Source organism: Chiloscyllium punctatum, chromosome 35, assembly GCF_047496795.1.
Source record: "Chiloscyllium punctatum isolate Juve2018m chromosome 35, sChiPun1.3, whole genome shotgun sequence".
In the NCBI taxonomy this organism is placed as follows: Eukaryota; Metazoa; Chordata; class Chondrichthyes; order Orectolobiformes; family Hemiscylliidae; genus Chiloscyllium; species Chiloscyllium punctatum.
Window position 1 is genome coordinate 72,067,134 of NC_092773.1, and position 24,678 is coordinate 72,091,811.

Genomic DNA, 24,678 nt, shown 5'->3' on the forward strand with positions numbered 1-24,678 from the left:
TACTGCCAGACTCGCGGAGTTCTTCCATCCCTTTCTGTTTTAGTCTTAGATTTTCAATATTTGCCAGAATCACCCTCAGTTACAAACCCGTACTAGGACGTCACTGTTCCGCCCACCCATGTGTCCAGAACTTGAGCCAGAATGGCAGCTGTTTACCTTGGAACTGCAAAACATTTACCCACTATTTATTTTTCAAGGTGCTCGATGTTCGCTGGAAGCGTTTTTAAACGCTCTTGGCCTGAATCACTCTCTCCAGGCTCTAAAGCCTTAACGTCTGGAAAAGTGCATCTCTTCCATTTACCACGAAGGTGAAGCCAGCATGCGAATGCCCCTCCCTCTCCTATAATGAGTACAGTCTCACGGCGTGGATTCCTGGGTAGTTCCCCAGCCATTAAATCCAATTGTTACAGAATGTTGATTATATTCATTCCTAATTTTCTTTTTCCTGCATTTAAAGCTTCTGTTTCCAAATGATCTTTGGAAAACAAAATTGGCTGGTGAAAAGACATCTTGAATTGCATGCATCTATTACATCTCTTAAACCCTCTCGCCAACGTAACCTTATCATTAAAATACTTGACTCGTCAAACCATTTTGTAAATTCCCATCCTAACTGATAATGCTGGATTTTGGAAAGTTCGTTATCACATGGATGTTTGGAACTCAAACGAAGAGATGTATATGTTTCTTCTGAATGTCTCTCAACACATTTATTTTATCATCTGATTTTACCGAAAAGTGGAAGGCACGAAAACTGAAGTGTTCCTTTGATTCCATTACTGTGTTATATTTTCAGCTACAGTAGATGTGAATCCATGATCATCCATAGCCCTGCTCGCGATCTTTGCAATTGACCCAACTGTCGGATCTTTAATAATGAATATTTCAACTCAGTGTGTTAGTTTGTTATTATTTCTTCCAGTCATGTCTAAATGAGGGTTTCGTCACTGCAGATCCCTCAGCTATGTGCTGCTAATTTATTCCACTCGTACACGTGGCCTCTTTCACAAGCATCACTCGGACTCTCCTCAGCTCCTGCTTGCTCCGGCTTGGGTTTTGGGGATGAGGTGATGGCGACACACAGAAGAATAGGCATTCAAAGGTAGCACGGGAGATACTTGTCCTCTTGACAGAGTGAGGGAACTCGGCAGGAATACTATCCCATTATGGACATTCACCAGAGAAACAGAGAAACAATTTATAATGTTATGGGAGACGAGTGGGCCTTCGGGATGAAGGCGGTGGTAGCAGATATTTGCTTGGAACCTCTTGGCTCCACGCCACGGGGAAATGGAAAAACGTGTGGGAAACACAGTCGTGAACCAATTATAAGGAGAGGAGAAGGAGTTTCATAGGTTTCCTACCACAGTGCAAAAGAATGTGCGGTTTACTCGTTGTTTCATGAAAGGATCTCTCAGAGGGGTTACAATACATTCTGACAGAATGAGGGGTGAACGGAGGGCGAATATTCAAACTCGTCGGGCACATTGGCACCACCACTATGTGTGCAAAATAGGGGTGAAGACGTAGGAGCAGACAGCAGCGTGATGGGAAACAAGCTCAACAGTGTGATCTCAAATGGAGTCATCTTAGGATGATGTGCAGTGCCACCTGCCAATTAGTGAAGAAACAGAAAGGTATATTGGGCAAAGATATGGCCAAAGATATGGCGCTGGAGGGAGAAGGAGTGGAGTGGACGAGATCCTGATCATGGACACCATTTCTTTCAGTGGAGGAATCAATCCACACTGGAGTCATCACAACTGGGCAGGGACTGAGATCATTCATGTCGTGGGGCGGTGTGTTGGTTATTCACCCAGGCATATACAAGGATTGTTTCGCTGGAATGGCAGTGTACACCGTGTGAGCAAACCTGGTAAGAATGGGCGGCAGGAAAGCAAAAAGACAGGATTACATTGGAAACTGGACATTTCGCTTTATAAAACGCTGGAAGCAGCTCTGAAGAGTTCCAATTTATAATCCTCTGGTTTAATGAGGACTGTGATTAACAGTGCCAACTTATAATGTGAGTTTAGCAGTTCACTGCTGTTCAGTAAGAGTCTGTCTGATGATCTGGAGAAATCGAGGCTATTACCTTTGGTCTAAGTCTAGCTGGAGCTGAAACGGCGAGAATCGTTGCGTGAAATTCTGTTTCTGAATGAGGCTGTTTGCTGGGCGAATGTCTGTGTGGAATATGCTCATTCTTCCTGTTTCTGCGTGGGTATTCCCAGGTGCACTAAATTCCTGCCACAGTCGAAGAATGTGTATGCTATATTTCCCTTGGTGGGTAGCTTAGACTTGTTAGCCATGGGACTGCTGGGTGAATGTGATGAATGTGGGTAGCTTGAACAATTGAACTTTATTGGGCAGAATAGCCTGTTTCCACACTTTGGAATTCTATTCCTTTCAAACTTTCCAAGGAGAGGGAAAGTTCATTTACCCCGTGAGATTCCAAATCCATGTTACTTCGCCTTTTGTACTATCGCTCTTCGCTCACAATCACTCTCCCGCTCTATCTCTGTCACTCTCATAACATTACTGTAAATTGTCTTTCACATGATCACTTCATCAGGAATAGGAACGTGCCACGATCTAATTGGCCTCTCTGGGCGTATACACCACCACTGAAATACCACACTCTCTGGCCCATCCATTGCGAACCAATGTGTGTCATGGCCTCTCTCTATCTCCATCCGTGTCCAACCAGGGGACTGCGGTATAGATTTTCCTGGACTCCCATGTACGTCACTGAAAATGAGAATTAGAAATCCAAAAGAGGAAAACAGCTCCTGGCTAATAATATCTGCCTGATGCCCCAGAATGGCCTAATCTGTTTTACTTGAGGACAGAAACATTAACATCCGGCCCTATTCATAGCACCTTCCCCTCAGACTCTCTCCCGTTCTCCTGCTCCCCTGATATATTCCCTTTATCTTTCCATTTATCTTTTCCCAAACCCGTCTCAGTCTTTTCCATGTGCTCCCTATCAAGTTTGCAGCCTGTCACATGACATCGTGTCAATCTCTCTCACCCTTTCCGTTATTTTCCCGTCAAACTCGTCCCTGTGAATGAAGGAAGCATTGTCTTTGTAATACTATTTCTCTCGCTCGCTCCCTCTCTATATCCCCGTCTCTTTCTCTCGAACCCTGTCAGTCTCTCACGGTCTCTCTCTCCCTGCATCCGTGTCTCTCTTTCCTCAGTCTGTCTCTGTCCCTGTCAGTTTCTATCCTTCTATCTATTCACCTCCCCATCTTCACTCCCTAGTCCCTCTCTGTCCGTGCCTCTCTATTGACTGCCAGTCCGCCCATCTCTTCCCCCACAACTACCATGGCTCCAACATTGTTCAGCCTTCGCTCTGAAATATTTCTCACTGTAGGGAGAACAACAAATAGGAAAATAGCCACACCCAGAGCCTGAGTGTCCTGTTCTATCTGTAACCAAACTTCACTCTCTCATCAATTCCCCAGGAAAGAGACAGAAACTTTGGAATTCATGAAGGTTGCTCATTACCAGCATTCGAAGAGAAACTAGGGACAGACAATAAGTAATGGCCCAGGCAGCAACATTCACATCCCGGGAGGAAATTTAATGAACAAGAAATCAAAACATTATCACCTCTGTGAAAACGCTTGATGATTGCTCATTATTTTTATAGTTTTCTTTATTATCAGCTGGGGTTGATTGGTGGCATTTTGCGTTAAAAAGTAAGGAGCAGCCTATACAAGCTTTGTTTGTTTGAGAGACCAGGACAGGAGGCTAATGGAAGGCTGGACATTGATTATAAATTTCTAACACACATTGTGAAACTCCGGAAGAGGATGACGTTAAAACTTCAAGCAAAGTTGATTATTAAGGAAATCAGCCCGTCATAATTGCACCCAAGATCCTTGGACAGTTTCTTCCAAATCCATGAAAAATTCCCTCTCGAAGGAGATTGGCAGGAGGCTCATAAGAACATCAATTCCTACTCCGACCTGCTCACGATTCTGATTTAGAAATATTGTACGTTTCGATCACGGTCTCTGGGCTAAAATCCTGGAATTTCGTTCCCCGAAGACGTTCTGGGTCGATCACAGCACACAGACTGCAGCGATCCAAGAACATAGTTCACTACCACTTGTCAATGGTAGCTTCAAATACACAATAAATGCTGGACCAACTAGCCATGCCCTAGTGTGATGAGTTACGAAAAATGACACTCTAAGTTGGTTGCGGCAAGTGTAAAAGTGGTGCTTAGATCAAGGAAATGACAGTTGTCATAACAGAAGCATTGAATTAGAGAATGTTAAAGTAACGGTAATGGGCGATTCAACACAGCGTGTCCTTCCTGTTCCAGATAGCTCTAACCGACTGTTCCCATTCTCCAGCCCTATTTCTGAAGCTAAATAAAAATCTAGTTATCATTTGCAACCTCCATTGCATTCCACTTCCACCACCTGGCAACACATTTCAAATCCTAAACAGTTTCTGCATGAAGACGATGCACCTAATTTTGTTCCTAGCTCGCGCTATCTTGCTGACAATCCAGAAGTTTTGACTATGATTACTGACTAACGAACCAGTGTAAATAGAATATTCAAATTAGCCTATCATATTTGTTGATAGTTTAAAACAAGTAGTATACTTCTTAATCTCTCCTGCTTACAGAAGAGGAAGTCCAACTTCTCGAATCTTTCCTTGTATCTGAAATACATCATTCCGATTTTCATTCTCGTCAAACCATTTCCATATCTCTCGGGATTTGAAATTCTTCCATACGTAAAGTTTTCATAGTTGTGCACGGTACGCCAAATATAGTTTTACCAATTATTTGTAATTATGTCGCATCATTTCCTCGGATTTACATGATTTATAAACCCTTGGATCCATTTAACCTTCTTATCAACATGTGTACCTTGCCTGGCCACCTTTAATTTCCTACCGACTCTGTCCCTCGCTCCTTAAACTGGGATAATATCTTTTCCAATCCTTTCTGAACGTTCTGATTGTAGTGATTTCTGAATAATCGCTAACAATGCCTGAACAATCTCCGCCGCCATCTACATCGCACTATGAGGTGTAACCATCCGGTCTTGGAGGTTGATTTATGTTTTGTCCTTTCAAATTCTCCTCTCATTTCTGCCCTCTGACTCTCTTGAAGTTCTGGCGAGCTTCTGTTGTCTGCCACCATGAAAACTGATGCAAAGTAACTATTTAATTCCTCTGCACTTTCTTTGTTTCCCATAATTACTTCTTCAGGCTCATTTTTCAACATTCCAATTTTTGCACTTGCCTCTCTCTAATGTCACAACACGGTGGTGAACACTTCTGTTAAATAACACAACACCTAGAAAAGCTCAACTCGCCTCGTAATCTGTTCAAGTATGAGGGACAGGGAACTCCCCAAATTCCACTACCTAACGTTAAATAAGCATATTTTTCATTAATTCCAAAAGTGAAAATGAAACAACAATTAATTGCACCTCTAAGCCTCCTTTCTCTTCAAGGTATTTATTTTAATCTGCCTCCCACTCGATAACAATATTCTGATCACTTAAAAACGGCTGTCGTCCTTGGTCTGTCTTCCTTCAGATGAATATCTCCCTGGGTCGTCTTTGGTCTTGTGCTGCAAGATGGCTGTTGGTCACTGTCTGACTAACTGTCAAAATACTAACTTCTTTCGACAATAATTTCAAGTTCTACTGGGTTTTCGTATTCTGGGGCATAACTTGAAGTTATTGTTTGAAGTCAAAATGGTGTAAAACATACAAATGTTACATAATTTCAACAATTCACTCAGAGTCTGGCAATCAGTCACAAGACAATTGCTTGCAAGTGCTCAATGCAAAACAGCATTCATTCTCTCTTAAAGTTACAGTACACGATTACAACTTCATGACACCTCACACCGAAGGAAAAAATGAACCTTCAGAAAGGAAAGATAGATTCATTTTCTTTTGTTTATTCTAATGCACAAGTCTGTAGCATAGGTCTCCAATGAAATCGACTCGTGCTCTCGCCTTTAAATAATTCCAAGACGTAAAATGATTGTGATTCGTGTACAGAACGTTGTTGGACACATGATTCATGACGTAAACATTATAATGTTGTAAGGTGAGTACCAAACTTAGTAATTACCTATCTATCACAGAGCATTTTCTCTGCTGCGTTTTGAGTTTCATTGAAAAATTGTCAACTGGCAGTTCAAATCCTTCATCTTCCTGCAGCAGTACAGATCTAACTCCTATGTCGCTTGCTTCGATTGCAAGTTTGAAGAGATTTAAAATAGTTTGACGTAGCTAAAGTTGGTGCCGTGATTAATGCTGTTTTTAAATTCTCAAATGCCTAATGGCATTGTTCTGACCACCGAACTTTTGTGCTGTTCTGAGTAAATCTGTTTGTTGTTGGGAACAACCCTCTGGTAGAATCTGCTCAGCTGCCAAAAAGTGAAGCACCTCCTTCTTTGAGTTCATTCATGGAAATTCCTCAATGGCCTTTCTCTTTGTGTTCTTTGTGGTCAACATTCCTTGACGGATGTTGTGTCCTAAGAGAGTCATTTCTGCTTTCACTAAGTCTGTTTTCTTCAACTTTATGACCAGTGTTGCTTCTCTTAATCGTGCAAGGAATTCTGCCAAGGAGACAAACAGATCTTTCCAGGCCTCACGAAATATCACTGCATCATGCAAACAGAGGGCACAGTTTGTGAACCCAGCCATAACTGTGTTCATGAGTCTTTGGAATGAGGGTGGTGAATTCTTCATTCCAAATGGCATCTGTTAGAATTGATATAGCATATTTCTGGTTACAACTACAAAATTTACTCTTGCTTTCTCTGATAATGATACTTGCCAATAACCACGCAGTAAGACCAACTTTCTGATGTAAGTGGATTAATCAACTTTATCTACAGTCTTCCAATATTGATATTGGGTATGAGTCCTAAATTTTTTATGCGCTGACCTGTTGATAGTCCACAAACTCGTTGACTCCCATCATTTATAGAAACTAACAGGATCTGCGAACTCCACTCACTTTGACTCGATTTGATCATATCTTTGTTGCGCTTCACATTCGCTTGCTTCTGGATCTGTCGGGGTATTGTGTTATCAAACCAGCATTCCCTACATCCACCTCAAGGGCAACAGTATTAATCCTCACGACCTTAGTCCTGAATATGTTCTCATACTGCTGCAACAAAAGGTTTCATTGGATTCTTTGCTCCTGAGACACATATTTCACAAACCTAACCCAAGCCTCAAGATTTCCTCATTGTTTAACGTATATTGAGGCTCATCCAACGCCCCAAAATCTAGTTTGATTCCTGAACATTCTGGCATCAAAATCTGGTGCATTTCTGCCAATTTCTCCTCTGCACTCATCTGCCTTGGTCTCCATTTTCGTCGTAGGACTCTATCTTTAAACTATCAACCCTCTGGAATGTTTACTGCTTTCTTTTCTGAGTACCCATCGGCATATATATGTTTATGTTCTAGTTTATCTGTTGTCCGTCCATTGACATTCAGGATTAAAGACAACTGACTGACCGTCTGCCTGTTCAGGATTTTCCTGCACTGCTACGTTGAACAGTTCAACCCCGAACTGAATTTTAACTCCTTAATCTTTATCTTTAGTTTTTGTGTCGTTATGTGACTTTTAATGGTTCGACATTGTTACTATACAGTCTTCGAAAATTCCGCAGCAATTTTCTTTTAACTCCTCATTTCCCTGGTCCTCCCTGGGTACTCCACTAGAGAGGGTCTCACTCCCTCCTTGGATCCTGCTGGATTTCACCTAAGAACAAACTGTATTCCTTTAATTGACACTCCGTCCATCATTCCCATTGTTCCTTCTCCGCATTTGAGTTGGCACTCAATCTTTATCTGACACAGGGGAACGCTAAATTACTGTCCATCTATTCCACAAATTCCCTCTCTCTCGGGAAACAAGCCAGAAAGAGCACAAATACGGTCAGCTATTATTATTAGAGCCTGGGTAGCCCCTGTATTTCTGAAAATTAAACCTTCTTTCCCTTCTGCTCCTTTCTGTCTGAGGTACGAAGGAGGTAAGTTCTTCATCAAGACCAGGAAGTAACGCCAGACCGAACACTCGGCTGTGCACTCTTCTGCGGCTCATTGGCTTTGTTTTCTCCTTTCACTAATTCCACTGGTTTCGTTTCTTCTATCACATCTTTCCGAACAGTGCCTATCTTTAACAAAAAGCGCTTGAGTTTTATATTCCACTTTCCCTCAATGGAAACAACTGAGGCCTTATACCCCTCTTTCACCTCATTATCCTTATTTTTAAGGTAAGTAACCACCATTTCCCCGTCTTCCTTGGTTTTTAGTATGGCATGCTCACTTCTCCTAATTTCTATCCTTCTAAGGATGACATGTTTGCCTAAAGCTCAGCATTGCCGTTTGCAATCATGTATGTTCATCTGCGATCTAACTACTCTTCTCACTTCTGAAAGGTCCACGTGAATTCTTATCATCTCCAAAAGTGAGATATTGAACGCTTTCAGCAGAATCAACTCTCTTCGAACGTGTAATGCATGATATATTTATATGAATGCACCCATCTATCAAAATTGCTGTTTCGTTTTTTCGAACTCAACAAATGTATGACCTTCTTTATGTTTCTGTACCTCGATCATTTCGCTTCTGGTACAATTCATAAGCTCTGGTACAATCGAAAATAGACAGTTTGACCTCAACATTATCTCTTAACCCCTCATCTGACAGCGATGCAGATATCTCACTCACTCTGCCGACTAGTTTCGTCTGAAATATATTTACCCGGTCATCTGACCACTCTATCGAAATTAGATTCCCTAAATTGAGGAACAGGCCCTTCAGCGCAATCAGTCCACATCGACCTTCCGAAGAGTAACACACCCAGATCCATTTCCTCCTGACTAATGAATCTAACATTATGGGCAATTTTGCGTGGCCGAATTCACCTAATCTGTACATCTTTGGACTTTGGGAGGAAACCGGAGCACACGGAGGAAACCCATGCATACACATGGAGAGAGTGAAAGCTCGACACAGACGGTCACCTGGGACTGGAATCGAACCTGGGGCATTGGTGATGAGCGGCAGTAGTGCTAACCACTGAGCAACTGTACCGCCCCAAGCTAATTTTTCAAATGATATTGAGAAGGTATCGACATCTTTCTCTTCAATAAGTAATAGCGTCAGCTTAATCTCCTTCTTGTGAACTTTAATTTCGTTACTAAGTCGCAACTATTGAAATTCAAGTTCTCTCTCTTCCTCTTTCTTTCCTCTGTCTCTCTCTGTGTTCTCATCGACGAATCTTCTCTCTCTTACTTTTTCTTGCCTTCAAACCGTTACGACGCGGTGGTGAAATCTTCTCCTAATTGAATCAAATATCCAAGGATACTCAACTGGCCTCGTCATCTGTTTAAGTACGAGTGAGAGACCACTCCACAAATTCCACCATTTAAAGGAAATATATCATTGCATTCTTGAACTCTAAAAATTAACATTAGACAACGACTGTTTGAACTCCAAGCCTACTTTCTCATTTTTTTTGTTATCTCCCTCCCACTCTGGAACAATATGAAAAACCAATAAAAACCCCTGTTAAAATTCCATCAACTAAATCTTCAAAACCACACAAGAATGTCATCGGTCTGTTTTTTTTTTCAGCTTCAAATCTCCCTGGTCAAATTTGGTGTTTGCTGCATAGATGTTTCCTTTGAAAAAGATACATTTGATGGAGAGTGTGAGCTTGGCACATACTCAGACAATTGCAGATGGTCGCTCTATGGTTGACCCAAAATGCCGACTTCTGTAGACAGCAAACATTGGATTGTCTGGTTGCGTCGATGTTGTAAGAAGCAATAAATTCAAATTTGTTGTATCCTGGAGCATAATCTAAATTAGAGAGTGTAATGCTGAAAAAACACAGTAGGTCAGGCAGAATCTGAGAACCAGAATAATCAACGTTTCGGCCATAAGACCTTCATCAGGCTTGTGTGTTGAAGATGAGAGAAAAATAATTGGAGGGGTTGAGTTTGAGACTAGGTATCTGGGAAAACAATAGTTAGAAGAAAGTGTGGGAGAAGGTGAAAGGGAGAAGGTGAATGGTCAGAGGGGGAGAGTGATGGACAGGTCCGCAGGGCGGTGCCGAGTTGGAGACGTGGGACAGGGATAATGTGTCGGGTGGGGAAATGATGAAAATGTTGAAGTCCACATTTATCTCGTGTAGTGGCATGGTAACAAGGAGAAAATGAGGCGTTCTTCCTCCAGGCGTCGGGTCGTAACGTTTAGGAAACAACACAAATACTAACAATAGGACAGCTTGATATCATTTTTGAGGAAAATATTAGAATCTTCACAACAGAATGTCATCACTATACACTTGGGGAGTCAGGCGAGATTAGAGAGAAATCAACTTTGATAACCCTGCTGCAAGTTGGGTTAGTAAAAGCACCTGCAAGTAAGTGCCAGTGGGAGTGGTGTATTTGAATTTTTAGAAAACTTTTGATCTGTCAGAAATTTACCTGTATCTCTACCAATGCAATTTAATGCTTCCCTCGCACCGTATGTGCTCTCCTCTACATTGGGGAGACAAGACACCTTCTTGCCGATTATTTTCAGAGAACATCTATGGGTCACAAACATACACCAAACAATTCCCATTGGCTGAACACTTCAACTTCCCCTCCCACTCCATCAGGGACAGCAGCCATAAGCATAATTTAAGTTGATCCGTGAAACTCAAGTTATTGTGAAAAAAGCCCAATGTTACTTATTTTCAATTTTCCAGTACACTCTGAGTCATCTTATCAGTCCCATGACAAGTGTTTGCGAACTCGCGGTACAAAACAACTTTCACTCTCTCTTAAAGGTACAGAACACACCTTTAACTTTATAACACTAGCCCGCTCAGTATTTAGAAACATCTTGCAGTCTTTATAATGCTATTAACAAACTTGCGATCATATTTTAACATATCCTCGCTATTGAGGTGTTTTGTTTGATGTTCACAGGCTTTTAAAGGCGTCTCAAACCTTGGGAATCCCAACAATTTCACGAAATTGCATGCTTCCTGTTTTGTTTTTATCCTTATTACTGTGGTTATCAGGCTTTGTTATGTCGTCCTCACTTCAGTATGGTTATTCTTCCTTGGCCTGAATTTCAGCTGGACAACCGAATCATCCGAGAAACTCCTGTCAATATTGCTCCACAGTCTTCCTTGATGGGCTTCCCATTCCGTCAACTCTGTCCAAGTCCTCCCTCATGTCTATGTAGTTACGTTATTCAATTGCAATTGTTTCACATCGAAATGTGAGCAATAGAAGTGAACTGAAAAATCGTGATATTGAGATGTGGGACATGGAAAATCATTGAGGAGAAAGAGAGTGAGATATGAATGAGGAGGAAAATAAAATAGAAAATAACATACATTGAAGACAGAAGAAGATGCATTTCCCTTTTTGGGGGCAATTCCAATATGTTTTGGTCCGTTCGACTGTCTGTGCATAACAGAGCAATATATTCACATTCAAGGTGTTATGAAGAACTTCCAACTCTAATAAAATGACAGACACCAGCTATTGGTAGAACCAAGTAGGTAAAGTTATTTATTTACTGGTAAAAAGTGGATTCATTGAAATAAGGTGGGATACCAAATACAGGAATTTATAACACACATCCAGATATGAATGAGAGGTTGGAGCAAGGAATCCCAAAATGGCGCTGGAGAAGGATCGTTGTTGAAAAATGAGGATATATTGAGAATCAAATAATATTTCATGTTATTGCACAGTGCATGCATTACTTTGTGAACTGTGTCTCTGTTGTTAATTCTTGTTACTTGTGCACACATGAAGAATATTGTCCGCCTTCAGGAACACACTGATTAAACAAATTATATGAAATAATTTTTCTACCACACATTTACATTATCCTGTTTTATTGACATTGTCACTCGTAGTTTCTTCTTCTAAATGGATTTGGTTGCTTACTACGCATTTACTTTTACTCTGTCTGTGAAGTAAACAATATTCATGGCTGGCGTCACTTTGCAGTTTTTTTTGGTTTCTTAACCAAAGACAAATGTGCCCTGTCTCTGATCCTTTTATCGATGATTTCAATAAAGAAGATAATTGTAAATGGATCGTATACATATGGACTAAGGCCAAAGAAAAAGGCAGTTAAATTATAAATTCAAGTCACGAAAACTGTGCAAAAAGTTGTTTTCAGCCTTGGTTTATAAAAATTGCAATGCTTTGTGTTGCAGATAAATCTTATCTTATTAGAGCATGGAGATGAAATTCTGAAGAAATCCACACTTCTTACATGTTGTCAGATTTTCAATTTTTACTTTGGCAGTTGCTCCGGAGATTTCAGTGGTGGAGGAACCTCTCGATTATCTCAATGGAACGTGGTTACAGAGAGCATTGTATGTGGATAACACAGCACAATCATCAAGCCTGTGAAGTGAAGTATTAACTTTCTCCTTCACCGCTAACATTGATAGATTAATTGGCAATGGGCGATAAGGCCAATAGCAGGTGATGTCAACATTCCAGCCAGAAGAAGTGCTATTATGACATATAAAGGCCGTCGTGAAAAGAGTGAACAGAACATGGTTGTTCAGAGACTGAATGATGTCAGTCTCCATGGATCCGAACTGTGTCAACAGAGGGTTTCTTTTGTTGTGTGGATAAGCAATTTCTTTCAATATGTTGTATCATCGTTTCAGCGGTAGCATCATCATTAACATAATTACGATTAGCAGAAAGGGAAAGATCAGAATCGGAGAACAACAATTGGGATGTTCTAACAATCCATCAGAATCTGACAATAATAGAATCGAACATGACAAGAATGGATCAGAATATGAGAACGACAAATTGGAATATTACACCAATGGATCAGAATCTGAGAACGATACAACGGAATATTACAACAATGGATCATAATCTGAGAACGATAGAGTGGAATATTACAACAATGGAACACAATCTGAGAACCATCGACTGGAATGTTCCAAATATGGATCAGGATCTCAATGTTCAAATAATCGACAGAAGTTTATCCTATGGTATTTTGTTAGTTTCTCATTTTTGGAAATGGTTAGCGTGGCGGATAGAAGGTGTACTCATGATTATTCAGGCAGGTTACTATCCCATCCTCGCTATTGTTGGCGTTCCTGGTAAGTTTGTCTCTGTCCATTTATTAATTCTCTAAACCATTGTGAACACAATCGCATTTCCTGTTATCTATAGTTGGGAAAGACGTAAACCATTGTATTCACTTACATTCACAAACATCATTTTTATTCCTTTGATTTCATACCTTTCACTATCAAATATATAACGAGGAACAAAACATTTTAGAACAGCGGTAGCCCCATTTTATCATACGTTTTTATCATACTTCTGTTGCAGTGTTTCTGAATACACCATCGTCTTGGCCTTTCTGGTTGCAGTTCTCTTCCAATCACTCCTCCAGTTACAAATAATTTGATAATAAACTATACTTCTCCTTACCTGGGCTTGTGCTGGTGCAAAATGTGAAGCCGCCTTGACTCTAAAATTAGATGTTACAGATTTTTGTTACCTATTTCAGTATAACCTGTAAACTTACACTTGGGCACGGGGCTGTGCTCTCGGTACCCATGAAATAGGGGTTCCATGGAACTTTCTTTTTAGCTCGAACGTTTGATTCTTAGAGTGGTGACGTGTCCATCATCTCCCAAGTGCAGTGCTCTGATGTATTCACACAGTGACGGAGGATGTCACTGTCCCCGCTGAAGGGAATCTTTGCAGAAGAATGAACGGGACAGAGTAACTGATAAAAGTGAGAACCTCTGTAAGATTAGAATTAATAAAGAGAAACGACTCAAAAAAAACGAATTCAATGGACGGTTGTACGATGTTGCACCAGACGAGCTCCATTCCATCGTATTCAGGAAGGTGGCAACAGAGCTAGTGAAAGGTTATAGCGTCATCCAGGATGGAAGCATACACTTTGGTGCATGGCAAACATCACCCAATCTAAACTAGCTCCTACTGATGGTCTTCCTCCAAATCCCTCCAAACATTCCCTCTTCCTATATTAATCCAAATGTATTCTGAAGGTTGTAACAACAAGAAATAATTGTTGATTATCCTTCATAGTCGTTACTAATCTGGAAAATCGAGAAAGTAGTACGCCGGGAAACAAGAAAAGCCTGACGATAAGGCAACTTGATTTCATTTTTGCGGAAATATTAGAATCATTACAAAGAAATGTTATCACTAGACACTTGGGGAATTAGAGTCAGTATAAAATTAGGGAAGATAAATCATCGTTGATAACCGTACCACAAGTTATGGTCATGAACGAATCTGCAAGTAAGTGCTAATTGGCGTGGCGCATTTGAGTTTTCAGAAGACCTTTGACATGTTGTTCACTAGTGAAAGAAGAAAGTCATAATCCAAGGGTGAGGAGCGAAAATACTCCATGGATTAAGAATTGGTTCGTGGAAACAATATTGGAAGTGGCACCCTTTTCTAGACCGAATGCCGTTACTCATGGAGTATCATTTGTGTCAGTATTTGGTCCATAGGAACTTTTAATACATATAAATGAATTGGAGGTGGGAACCAAAGAGTATACATCTCATTTTGTATTTATTAAATGGTGCGAGGTTCAGAAGTATTGTTTAAAATGAACGGAGCGTCCTTGATCATGAACGTGTGTGTGTGTGTGTGTGTGTGTGAGTGTGTGAGTGTGGTGTCTTTGTCTGTATGTCTGTGTGTCTGTGTGTGTGTCTGCGTTGAACTGTGCTGCTCTCTCTCTGAATATTGCTTTTAGTAATACGCCTCCTGACACGCCGAAGCCTGTTCACTATCTACCAGACAATGTCAGGAGCGTGACGGAATATGACCCATTAACTGGATGGTTATGTGATGATGGTGATCCTTTGACAAAGTGATGCCACATTTACATCTTTTTCAGAGTTGTCATAAATGCAGAGCTTTCACAGTGTCTATCCAGGATAGGATTTCGAGGCCAATTTCATTATCGATAACAGAAACTACCTCAGGCAAAAAGGTTTTCTCGATTACACAAAGATCTTGTATAAAGAAAGGGGAATGGCGAGCTCTCCGACCTCAGCTTAAATTTGGTTTGAGCAAGCAGTCGGTTTCTGAGGCTGCTGATCAAAGAGATAAATGGATGGAAGAAGATGTTCCATGCTAAATCTCTCTCCATCTCTCTCTCCCCTCTACGACCATGACTTTGATTTTAACTTTTTGTTTAGGGGGTGATTATCGGGCTTTTTGGCAGGCATTTGGAACAACATCGTTAAGTTGGGATAGTCTTCTTTATTTTCAGACACGTTAACTTATTCGGAATTATGTTCGCTTTTGTTTGTGTTTCATTCTGTCGTCTGTAAATAAATTATGTTTTGTTTAAAGCTGAGAGACTTGGATCAGCTGTATCACTCCTGAAATGTCCACTGTGCATCTGATGAAAACAACTGGAACATTCAGCGTCTCTGCTATCTTGTTTAAATGCACTGAGGGTATCTGGCATGATCCATAACAGATTGGAGGTTGCTTCGAGAATTTTTCTATATTTCCAATTTTGGATGAGCCTTTCTAAATTCAAAGGCAACGAGTGTTAGGTGTTAATGTCATTTCTTCTGTGTTGAATTCGTTTGGTTTCAACAGTGCTCGGCTAGACGTGACTCTTTCAGACACGAAGAGTTTTCTGTGTGTGGAAGAAATGATTCTGCTGCATTTTTAAAAAGTGAATAAGGTCCAGCTGTTGTGGACAAATTGGAGTTTGAGCTGTCTCTTTCCGTGAGACAATGAGAGATAATTGCACCAAATCTCAACATATAAATAGCTGGAAATATGACCAGAATGTTTAGAGGCAAAACTAAATCAATTGAAAATAAATTTGGTTAGAGGAAAAATAGAAGACAAGTGCGAAAGAAATTGAACTGTTTGAATTCTGATTAAAAGCAGAGGAAAGACACCAAGAACGAATAGCTTTTGCTGATTGAAAAGAAAAACGAAGAGAGAGAGAGAGACAGGAAGAAAGAGAGAAGAGAGAGAAAGGCAGACCGAGAAAAGGAAGAAAGTGAAGTTGTTTGAGCGTCAGGAAATGCCAGATAAGAAATTCATTTTAAAAGAATGGTAGACAAAGGATGAATGTAACCTTAGTGAGGAAGAGCGTGAGGATGAGCAAACCTATGGTAGCAAAAGGCCGAGTGAGAAGCTATTTGAATACATTCACGCATTGCATATATTTGACAAGAGGAATGGAGCAAACCTCTTTTTTGAGACAGTGGTGTAACAGATGCACTGGCTCATGACCACGCAGGTTCTGTTGATCCACACAAAACCTTGAGGTAGAGCTCGTGAGGTCCTTGCATCATTATGAAGGAGGAATCGGAGGCGTATAAAGAGATGAGGGAGTCCATTTTAATTGCATATGAGCCTGTGCCAGAAACCAACAGACAATGTTTCAGAAATCTAAGGAGGCACGCATGCCAACCTTACAATTTGTTTGAAATACTCATGCGAAGTGATTTTGACAGGTTGACAAACGCATTAAAATTAAAGCACACTTACAACGTTCTGAGAGAGGTTATTAATTTGAAAGAGTTCAATAAAACACTTCATGAAGTAATAAGAACTCATGTGAGAGGCCACAGAGTGAAAATGACAAGATTAGCAGCTGAAAGGGCTGATGATTAGGAGTTTGCTCATAAAACAAATTTTCGATACAAACATCACTTTCAATCTGTGAGTGCGAGAAATTGGAGAAAAGATAAATCCTCACGTTGATAGGGAAAGACAGATTTTGATGAAAATCATAGGATATCTTACCTAAAGGGTTAAAAAGGATGTCTTTGAAGCAGATGGAGATGTTAAAAAGCTCGGGTGCTTTCACTACAATAAACTAGGCCACGTAAAATCACGGTGTTGGCGTGTTAAAAAATTAACTGCGACACCAGATGTAGGAAAACAAGATATGTCAATGAATTCGGTGGAGACGAAATACAGTAGCGGTTAAAAGGCTATACCAGCTTGTAAGATGTGGACGTGGATTGGTTAAGGACGGGCTGGCAGTTCTGCTTAAATTGCACGCAAAGATGAAATTTACTTGCATAGGCCAGCAACTGTATGTACGGACGTTACAATGCTTAGAGACACAGGATCCTGTGATGCTGAATCTTTGATGTTATAAAATGAGTAGATCGATACCTCTGACGTACTATTGTCATAACAAGGTACTCGTAATGGGAGTGTATGATGAGAGAAAAGCTTGAAATTACGTCGAATGAATTTAGAGTCTCCAGTGAAGAGTGGGGATGTCATGGTCGAAGTCCTGGAAAAACTCTCAGTTCCAAGAATACAATTTGTCCTTACTTATATAGGCGGTTCACAGATAGGGGTGCTGCTGAAGGTGGTTGAAAAGCGATTCGAAACTCAGGCAATCTAACTATTGCGGGACACACATGCAGTTTTTTTTCTGGACTGTGGGGAAAAATGGCCTAAATGTAAACAGTTTAAACAGGATAGATCAAAGACTATAGAAAACAAAGTTGAAGTTGTCATGGACTATTCCACAACCCTCAAAACAAATTCAAGAAAGTAGATCGAATCCTAACTTTGATAATTGTTTTAAGCCGGTGTACATTGGATACTCCAGAATTAATGAAACTGGCACAATCACATTGTTTTAAACAAAGCCAAATGAAACACAAGCAAAAGAGAACATAATTCAGAGCAACACAACCTTTCCGAAAAGACAACAGGTTATCCCTGACAAATGATCCTGTTCCAAATGCATGCATTAATCCCCAGAAACACCCCTTCACAAAAAATGGAAAATCAAAAAAAGTCTTACATCAGAGATGCAGAGGTAGAGGCAGCATGGACCTGATTATTTGTGGCCCGGCAACTGCAGCAGAATGTTTGCTAATATCGAACCAAACCAGAAATCTGGCCATTACCCTTTTATTAGACAGTGTACTTAGTTTGTCAAAGCTGAAAGCCTTTTGTCTGAGAGTCTATCTGTTGTCTATCATCAAACTGGCCCGAAACCCCTCAAACGTAGATCTCTTGGAGTCTCTAAGTTTACAAACACTCTGCAAAAACCCCAGGGTAACAAAACCGTGATAAAGGGGTAGCATCATCACAGAGTGAAATTAGCAGAGAGTCAAATAGTTGAGTCAAACAGGAGCAGATTTATGACAAAGCAGACATCTTTCGTTCTGAGAAAATATCTGTGTTACAGCAGAACATGAGAAACTAAACCAATTGTCCCCAAAACAACACACAGAAGAAGGATCTATATGAATCCTCAAATGCAACTATCTGAAGAAGTGTAGACCATCAGTTATTCAGGCAGATTTGAAATGGACCAACGCTCATCAATCGCATTGTCGGTGGTTTATAGAAAGGACGTGTTGCAAGTAGTGCACAGACGACAAGTAGGTGCTCATTTTGTCGTGAGAAAAAGTTACGCTAATATGTAAATGCATTTTTACTGACCTCGACTGCACAGGGACATAGCTGACTTTATTTTCAGACATGTGATACATGTCAGGTCATTGGAAAACCACAGGCAATAATAAAACCCGTACATATAGTACGAATTTTTGCATTTGAGGGTCTTTTACAAGACTCCGAATTCGTTGCAACTAACCCCTAACTTAAACAAAAAAAGGGAATCAGCTATTGTTGACAATAATGAATGTGCCCACGAGAATTACACAGGGTATTCCTTTTTTCAATATCACCACTAAAACGATTGTGGACGAGTTACTGAAATATTTTACGGTATACGCAGTAGATGTAATCAGAACAAGGATCAAGCTTCACAACACGATTATTCAAGGACGTTATGGATACCGGCATGAATCGCAGGGAACGATAAAAATGTGGCATCAGACCCTAAAGAACGTGTCGAGGGCTCACAGTCAAGAATATCCAAATGATTTGGGTAAGTGAATTCCGTTTCTACTTTTTGCGACCTGAGGTGCAGCAAATGAAGCGAAAAAGTTCAGTCCATTTGAATTCGTTTCGCGGCATAAAGTGAGAGAACTGCTTAAATTGATTGAGGAGATATTGATAAGTCATAATTCAGAAACCACACACTTGGACTACATGTCATATTTTTCGTGGCGATCAAATAGTGGCGAGGAGTTGACTTCACAATATTTAAACGTATCACAACGCACAATGAAACAGGAAGCAGACAACAAATCAAAAACGTGCAGATTTGTTTTTGACGATGAAGTATTACTATTACTTACAGTGATAGGTGATCCTTTAAAAAGCAAGGTTTAGTGGATCTTATCAATTCGAAAGGAAATTCAGTGAGGTGAACCATTTCGTAAGAACGCCAGGCATCAATAAATCTCAAGGGGTTCGTCATACGAATATGGCCAAAAGGCGTTTTGATAGGGAACGAAGGCAAAAGGAGAATGGATTCTCCTCTCAACTTCTGGTGACAGTAAAGAGTGATGAACCAAATTCTGAGGATCCTGAATTGGATATCCATAAGTCCCCTGGGCCAGCGGGGATAAAGTAGCCTTGGAGTTGGTAAGCAGTGGTTTTCTTCAGGAATCTTTTCTCGGATCTCTGCTGATTGTGATTTTTCTAAATGACTTGGATAAGTAATTGGAACATTGCGTTGGCCAGGATGCCGAAGAAACAATAGTTGTTCGAATTTTAGATAGTCTGAAACCTATCGGGACATTGATAGGTTGCAGAACTGGTTTGATAAGTGACATTTGGAGTTCAACTTGAATAAGTGCGAAATGATTAATTTTGGATGGACGAATTTCAATGTGGAATTTACGGTTAAGAGGAGGGTACTTGACAGTGTGGAGGACCAGTGAGACCTTGGTATCAATGTTAATAGAGTCATAGAGACATACAGCATGGAAACAGACCCTTCCATCCAACCCGTCCATGTCGACCAGATATCGCAACCCCATATAGTCCCACCTGCCAGTGCCCTGCCCATATCCCTCCAAACCCTTCCTATTCATATACCCATCCAAATGCCCCTTAAATGTTGCAATTGTACCAGCTTCAACCACTTCCTCTGGCAGCTCATTCCATACACGTACCACCCTCTGCGTGAAAAAGTTGCCCCTTAGGTCTCTTTTATATCTTTCCCCTCTCACCCTAAACCTATGCCCTCTCGTACTGGACTCCCCGACCCCATGAAAAATACTTTGTCTATTTATCCTATCCATGCCCCTCATAATTTTGTAAACCTCTGTAAGGTCACCACTCAGCCTCTGACGTTCCAGGGAAAACAGCCTCCTCAAAGTTGCCAGCCAAGTTGATCGAGCTGTAAATAAGGTGTAAGGTGTGTTGAATTTCATTAGCGAGAGAGACCGAGTTTAAGTGTCATGAGGTTATTCCCCAGCTCTGTAAATCCCTGGTTCGACCACACTCTCAATATTGGATTCAGTTCTAGTCGCTGCATTATAGGAAGGAAGTGGAAACTTTACAGTTGGTGCAGAGGAGTTTTGCCAGGAAGCTGTCCGGACTGTATTGCATGTCTTATGAAGCTCTTCAGGGAGCTGGGTCTTTTGTCAGTAGAATGAAGGAGGATGAGCTTTGGCCTGACGGAAATGTGTACGATTATTAGTAATCAAAGATAAATCTGAGAGTCGTAAATGTCTATTACTGGGGGACATAATTTAAGGTGATTGCAGGGACGTTTACGGGAGATGTCAGAGGTAGGTTCTTTGCACGGTGAGTGGTGGGTGCATGGAATCCACTGCGAATGTATTGTTAGAGTCAGAAGCATTAGGGACATTTCTCGACTCTTGGATTGGAACATGGAAGAAAGTACAATGAAGCGTATGTAAGTTAGTTTGATCTGCTCTTCAGAGAAAATGTCATCATAGCATCGATGACCGAAAGCCCCGTATTATGATGTACTGTTCTATGTTCTGTGTTATATAACTCAAATTAAATTGGGCAATGAGGAAGATGTCAAAAATTAGGATAAAATATTGAGTTACTTTCCAGAGAAAGGTCGACATGCCCTGCAAGAGTACATAGTGTCGCATGGGGAGATATGCTGAAATAAGCAGGGATGTACTAATCTGATTATGCATGGTGTGGATGTTGGAGATACTATTCCAATTCAGTATATCCCACTAAATATGGTACAGTTTCAAAAGGAGATCTAACTCTTCCTCCAATTGAGGATAATTCAATTGAGTTAAAGTGATTGGAACACATCCATACTAATAGTGCTGAAATCAGATGGTATCTGACTGTGATCAGTGAACGATCCCAAAATCAATGCAGTTATGAAGACTGTTGAATGTCCGACTCTGTGTTTGGAAGACAGGGTTGAAAAGGTTGGACAAATATATTTCTAAATTGGACTTGCTCAAAGGACATTGACAAATACCTTTGTCCAAAAGACTGAATACATTTTCAGCTTTTGTACTATTGAATAGACTGTATCAATTCAAAGTCATGCTATTTGGTGCCAAATAACGTGCCCGGCGTATTTCAGAGACTAATCAATAAGGTCATTTCTGGATGATCACATTATGTCGTACATATAGATGATGTGGTAACTTTTCATCAGACATGGAACATTCATTTTGAACATTTATCAAAATTGTTCCATCGACTTCGGGAGGTAGACTTGGTTTCCACCTTGGTAAACATGAATTTTCCAAAACCAAAGCATCTTCCTAGCCATGTTATTGTTCACGGACAAATGAACCCACAGGATGAAAAATAAAGATAAGTGGGGAGTTTTCCATCGCTCCGACAAAACAGAGCAATGCAACAGATTGGCTTTCTTTTAAATTTATACCAACTTGTAGAAGTGAGGCTGCTCCACTCACTGAATTGCTAAAGAAAGGCAATGGGTTTCAGTTAAATGCAGACTGTCAGAAAAATATTGACAGCCTAAAAGATGTGTGAACCTCTGCCCCAGTATGAGCCAGGCAAATTAATGCTAAGCCATTCAAGGTAGCTATTGATGCGAGTGATGTGGGTTTCGGTGCTGTGTCCACGCCAGAAGTCAACGTGAAGAAAGAAAAGACCTAACAGATATCTCTCAAAGAAGGTGAATATTCATCAGCAGAGATATTCGACAGTTGAGAAGGAGAATTTGAGCTTGGTGATGGCATTAAAACTTTTTAAGTGTTTATGCTACCAGTAATGTATCTGAGACAATAATTTACACGAATCATAACTCATTCAATTTCATGGAGAAATGTAAAGACAAAAAATCCACACTGGTTAGTTGGAGCTTGCCGTTACAGTCATTCAATTTGAAAATTACACATGTGGAGGACGAAAAGACGTGAGTGATGACGTGTTGCCGAGACTTGAATGAGTAACGGACACAATCGATTACAGGAGCAAAGCAGATTGTAATCGAATTTAGTGTGCATGTTAGCATGTTTAAAGCCAATGACATCTATATGAGTGTTGCAGTGCAATGAGAATCTACGATTAAAATGTTTAAAAATAAAGCCATCTTTAGATGTTGTTGTTTCCTTTTTATCAGGGAGGAGCTGTGATGATGCTCCTCCTTTAACAAGATTATGTTGTCCTTGTGTTTTGTTTCAGAGTGGTCGTATTGACAGAGGTACGGGATGTCAAGTCTGGATCGCTTTTAGGGTCAGTTTGATTATAGCTAATAGATGCTGCCTAAGAAAAAAAAGGCTTTCCAGTGTAAATAAATTCACATGTGCGAGGAAAGGGGAGCAGCCAGTCCTCTCAGCTCAACTTTTCTCAATCTAGTTTGCTTTTCGCAAGCAGTCAGTTTTGTGTGGCTGCTGGTTAAAGGAACAGTTATATGAAATAAGATGTTCCATGCTGAATCCCTCTGCCATCTGTCACCTTCAATACTCTGCTTTTGATTTTAGCTTTTTTTTAAGTTAGGGGCTGCTTACGCAGAACACTGCTGCCAGCTCAGAAAAACATTCCTTGTGAAGTTGAGGTGGTCAGTTGGGTTTTCGGATAGGTTAAGTCGTTTTGCATTGCGTTCTCGTTTGTTTGTGTTTCATTTCGTACTCTGAAAAGAATTTTGTTTTGTACAAAACTGTGGTATTTGGCCAGATGTACCACTTCTGAAATATTCACTACATATATCGTGAAAATAACTCGAAAAACACTGATATGGGTTAACTTCTTGAAATGTTGTGATGTTTCCTGACATGATCCATAACAGGTTCAAATTCAACAACATTCCTTCCTGAAGAAGGGCTTATGCCCGAAACGTCGATTCACCTGCTCCTTTGATGCTGCCTGACCTGCTGCGCTTTTCCAGCAACACATTTTTCAGCTCTGATCTCTAGCATCTGCAGTCCTCACTTTCTCCTAGTCAAATTCAACAAAACAGTCTTGAAGCTCAACACCACCCAGGAAGAATTAACCGGATCGACGGGTATTATATCCACAGATATGCGCCCCCTCAACACCCAACATTTATTAGCAACGGTGTCTAACATCTTCAAGAGTCATTGCAGAAATTCACCAAAAATCCGCAGCCTTCGAAAGTGACGACCACAACATTTAATTTCTCCACATCAACTCATCACCCTGACTCTAACATCTATCAGCATTATTTCTCTGTTGCTGGAATTCACTCAATAGGATCAATAACGATCAAAGTATTGGGGAAGTGATTGCTGGGACACTTGATGAAATATTTGTATCATCGATAGTATCTTATGAGGTGCCAGAAGATTGGAGTTGGCTAGCGTGGTTGAAGTATTTAAGAAAGGTCGGAAGGACAAACCAAGAAACGATAGACCTGACGTCGCTTTTGGGTAAGTTGTTGGAGGGAATACTGAGGTACAAGACTTACAAGTATTTGGAAAGGAAAAGACGTGTAAAGAATGGTCCATATGGCTTTATGCGTGGGAATTCATGTCTCAGGAACTTGATTTCTTGAAGAAGGAACAAAGAGGATTGATAAGGGCAGAGTGGCGGACGTGATCGTTTTGGACTTCAGTAAATCGTTCGACAGGGTTAGCAATTGGGTACTGGCTATCATGGTTAGATCTCATGAAATACAAGGAGACCTAGCCATATAGATAAAGAACTGCTCAAAGGTAGAAGTCAGTCGGTGGTGGTGGTGGAGTGTTGCTTTTCAGACTGGTGGCCCATGATGAGTGGCGTGCCACAAGGATCAATTATGGATCAAGGATCTTCTCAAGGATCCTCTACTTTTCGTGATTTATATAAATGATTTGGATGAAAACATCGGAGTCACAGTTAGTAACTTTGCCGATGACACTAAAATTGGAGGTGTAGCAGACAGCGAAGAAGGTTACCTCAGATTACAAGGGGATCTGGATCAGATGGGCCAATGGGCTGATGAGTGCCTGATGTAGCTTTCGATTTAGATAAATGCCAGTTGCTACATTTTGGAAATGTAAATCAAAGCAGGACATATACACTTAATGTTATGTTCTGAGAAAGTGTTGATCAACAAAGAGACCTTGGAGTGCAGTTTCATTGTCCCTTGAAATTAGAGTCCCTTGTAAATAGGATGGTGAAGAAGGCGTTTGTTGTGCTTTCTGTATCGGTCAGAGTATTCAGTAGGAATTGGGTAGTCATGTTCCGGCCGTACATGACGTTGGTTAGATCAGTTTTGGAATATTGTGTGCCATTCTGGTCCCCTTCCTATGTGAAGAACGCTTTGATATTGGAAG